The sequence below is a fragment of the Haemaphysalis longicornis genome, unplaced genomic scaffold (assembly GCF_048455015.1).
Source record: "Haemaphysalis longicornis isolate Haplotype H1 unplaced genomic scaffold, Haemaphysalis longicornis Haplotype H1 scaffold_8, whole genome shotgun sequence".
NCBI classification, from domain to species: Eukaryota; Metazoa; Arthropoda; class Arachnida; order Ixodida; family Ixodidae; genus Haemaphysalis; species Haemaphysalis longicornis.
Window position 1 is genome coordinate 192715911 of NW_027526445.1, and position 4157 is coordinate 192720067.

Consider the following 4157-nt stretch of genomic DNA (forward strand, 5'->3'; position numbering starts at 1 on the left):
TATCCTTCCGCCGAGAACGGAGGAGCGTCAAGCCCGGTTTGGCCCGGTGTGTAAGTGCTTTACACTCCGGTATAAAACAAATATGTGTGACTGTGTAAAAGCACCCACACACAAAAGATGTTTTTTGTAGCTTTCTGATGTTTTTACGCTCGTAAAAAATTGATTAAATCAAGAGCGCACAAACACGTCACGATTAGTTCAAGAAATAGCCGTTGCGCTCCGATACCATCGACTCCCCAAAAAACCCCATCTCAGGGGCCCTTTAAGGCTTGCATCGAGTTAACGGGCTGATGACTGTTTTGATCCAAGGTCTTGTTAAGTTTAATTTTCAAGGTGGGGGGACGAAGCCCCTTAGTGGCTTGGGCTGTCGGCGTTTCCCGTCGTCGGCGTCACGGTAATAAAACACCGGGACACCCGTTTTCCAAGCCTCTAGAGCGCAACACGTACTAAAAGACCGCCCCTGGACACTCGTTTTCCAAAGCCTCGCGGTAGAAAGTTTCGAGCTTCAAAGACACGATACTTTTAACAGAGCAGCTGTGTACCTCTAGCCGCAACGGTTTCATCTCCGTGGGCAAAAACTCCAAAGCGCCAAGAATACACTTACACGGGGCATGATTCGCTCCTCTCCAGGTTGCACGTCAGTGGAGACGGCCCGGTTTTATTTCACACTAAATGATTTGCGGTAACACGCTCTCTTAATTCAATATCTGTGCCTTCATTGTGTAAATAGGTGTAGATTCGGTACTACTCTTCCCAGAGTGTGTCGCGACCGGTTTGCTTGCAATGTGCGCGCGCTGTGTGCGTGAGAGGCTGCCTTGGCCAGGGAGAGAACCTGCTGTGAGAGCGATGCCCTCTGTATTTGTATTGCGTGGGCAGGGCCGGATGAAAAGGGGGGGGGGGGTCTACGGGGGCTGCAGCCCCGGGCCCCCAGCTGTCAGGGGCCCCACTCGACCATATGAAGAAAAAAAATTCTTGAGTGTGTGTTGAAAACCAGGAAGCAAGCGAGGGTAAGAGGACGCCGCTTTATTGACGACGTTCGAGCGGCTAGCGTTCTTCGCTTGATGAAGAAGATGTCTCGAGCCTCGCTTCTCGTGCGGTCGCTGCTCGTCTTCACTTCGGTGTCGTCGTCTTCCAACCAACCAGATCACATTTTGTAACAGGCTCCGGGTCGGCGCAATAATATGGATCTGGTTGGCTTCAGCTGGCTAAAATCTTGAACCTGGCAATGGATTGGCGATTGATTGGTGCTTCCGTAGTCGAGAAGAACTGGAGACTTCATTGGAGTCATTTCCGCAGGGCTCAACAAGAGCAGGTCTTTGTTCCGGCGGCCTAATTGCCATGGTCTGTCAAAAAGGTGCTCTCCATGCTTCCATCTTGCACAAAGTGCCTCAGCCGATGAAGCTTCAGGCGCTGAAGTGGAGCATAAATATTCTGCTTTTCGTTCGTTTTCGGTGAGGACTTGTGAGGCCCGTGGACGTTCTTTGGAACATCCTCCTTTGTCTGTAGTTCTTGGTTGATCCACCTCCAAAGAAGCCTTTTCCTGCTCAAACACTGGCTCTTCAGTTGCTACGTGCGAACATGTCACTTCTTTTGAAAATTTCGCGTCTCCAGGCACTGTAAACCCAAAAGCCGTTTCCTGGGACGTATCTGATTCAGCCGTCGATGTGGACATAGTCGTCAGTTTTTCTGGTGTTGGTCGTTTCCAATTTGGATCGCACAAGGAAGTTATGTGGCGTCCTTTGCAATTCCGACATGAGAGGCTTCTTGCATTTTTGCAATTCTTGGCGCGGTGAAAGTGCCTGGCGCAGCGAAAGCAACAACCTTGTTTTCGCAATTTCGCTTTCTTTTCTTCTAATGTAATTTGAGCGCGGCAGTCTTCTGTGAGGTGGTCGTTTGATTCGCAGAGAAGACATCCATGGCGGGATATCGTTAACGTTATTGCGGAAGAAGAACCTTGCATGTTTTCTTTGACCTGGTTCCGGTTGGTTTTGTCCTGGCAGGCATGTCTGATCCCGTCACTGGTGAAGTGATCTCCCGACTTCGCACTTCCAGGTTCAAAAGTTCAAGTAACTTCGATACTTCACCAGCCTGTTCTTTTCCCTGTGCTTGTGGTGTCGTTAACGTTAAATGGTTGAACCTGAGCACGAGCTCATAGGGCAACTTCTGCAATAGTGCAGTCTTCAACATAATGCCGTACGACTCAATATGTACTCCGAGGTTCTTAAGTGATCTAACATGAGTGTGTACACATTCATGAAGCGTCTGAAGGTCGCTCAAGTCTTCGCAGGAAGTCACTTTCAGGAGGTTTAGCAGTTTGCTCATGTGGTCGTTAATTATGAGGGTTTTGTTTCCAAAACGTTGCCAGTATGTTCAATCCCTCGACCCGCTGCCTCCTCCGACCACGAAGACGACGAGGCAGTAGTAAAAGGGACGAGAGCTCGTGCATCGAATCTGGCAGGGAACGGTTCGGAAACTGGCAGCATAACCAATAAACAGTTTGCTTACGCCTTGAGTTTCGCTTTTCGGCACTCGTGGCTCAACATTTTTTGGTGCCGGCACGTCGTTTTTTCTTCCGCGGAGGGCCACATTCAACGTGGTCTGCCGTTGCACCGGTTCCGCTCCGGAGGCGGCAGCCACCGTTACAACCACGCGCGCCGGCGCAAGAACTCTGTCCAAGGAGGAGATCGACAAGTTGCGCGACGTGTCGCGAATCGTCCCGCGCAAGTACGCCCGGGGTGTCAAGCTGGAGTACACGTTCCCGCAAATGGAGCTCGAGTAGCGGATCAGCTACATGCGCAAGGACTACGCCAAGTTCGGTCGCGCCACGGGCATCAACCCGGGCATCATGTGGCCGTCCAAGGAGGAACTCGCAGACTTGGTGTACATCGAGAACAAGTTCTACCCGACGCTGCAACAGTTCGATGGCTAAGGGGTAGCTGTCGTTAGTTGTAGGCAATCCGCTGATTACGCCTTGCGCTTTCCCCTTCAGGTAACTGCGAAGATACTTGAATTTGTCAACGTCTATTAGGCACAGGTTCTTATGTATCGTTGACTCGAACTGGTCTCAAAATGCAGGCCACCGTATGAATTATCCGTCAAAAGGTTGGATCTCAAGTTTGGGCAATTTAACTTGAACTCGTTCTTGAGGTGACGTTGCGGCCTGTACCACACCATTAGTCGTTAGAGTGCATGCGGCTGGAAGATGTCTTTCAGCGCGGAAGACCATGCGTGCAATAGAATCTCTGTAATCTTCTACAGTTGCCAGTTCATCGTCTAGTTCGTCATCGGGAACGAGGTCCTCTATCTCTTTGTCTAGTTCAGTTAAAGCAGCCTCTTTCCGTTTAAGCATATGAAGTTGCTCAGCCAGCTCACCGGTCGGTAGTGGAGTCACCTCCATCATGGACTTCATCTCGCTGATGACCCTTGTAGTCGAGGCGCGAAGCACATTACGCTTCCGTTTCGGACGATCCATGATGGGGCTCGGTACGTAGAAATGGCTCTGGCGGGAGGTGATTCGATGCGCCGTTCGTGACCGTTGTGTCCTCTTCAATGGGCCTGCTTCTTCGGTAGGGGTCTCCAACGGTGTAATCCTTTCATCCTGGTCACGGCACCAAATTGTTGAAAACCAGGAAGCAAGCGAGGGTAAGAGGACGCCGCTTTATTGACGACGTTCGAGCGGCTAGCGTTCTTCGCTTGATGAAGAAGATGGTGGTGGTGGTGGTTCCAGTGAAATGGCGCGTACCCACTTAGGGGGATTGGCCAGGAAATGGGCGCCTTACCGAAAAAAATTAGGTAATTTTTGAAGGGAAAGAAAAAATTTTAATTATTACGATGGATTAGCAGTAGATGAGATTAGAGAAATAAAGAAAAAAGGTAAAAACGAACACCATTTAATGAAAATTGGAAGTAAGAAACAAGAAGAAAGTGGTACAGACGAAGCAGTGAGCTTGGCGCGCATATTCTTGACAAGAAAATCCAGTTCAGCTAAATGCTGTCTAGCACGGCAGACGGCCTGATTCCAGGATGAATGAGTGCAACGCACTGCAAAGATCCCCGTGGCAGAATCCCAGTTCCTTCGCCCCGAATGACAAAATAACTGTAGCAGACAGCGGGAGGTTTAGCCGGCTGCATGTACTTTCTAGGTATCTTCGTCTTAT

At 50.0% G+C, this 4157-nt stretch overlaps 1 pseudogene; it reads left to right on the top strand.

Moving 5' to 3' along the window:
- Window positions 1–1061: 1061 nt before the first annotated feature.
- LOC144148639 (uncharacterized) lies at window positions 1062–2929 on the top strand (annotated as a pseudogene).
- The last annotated feature ends 1228 nt before the right edge of the window (window positions 2930–4157 follow it).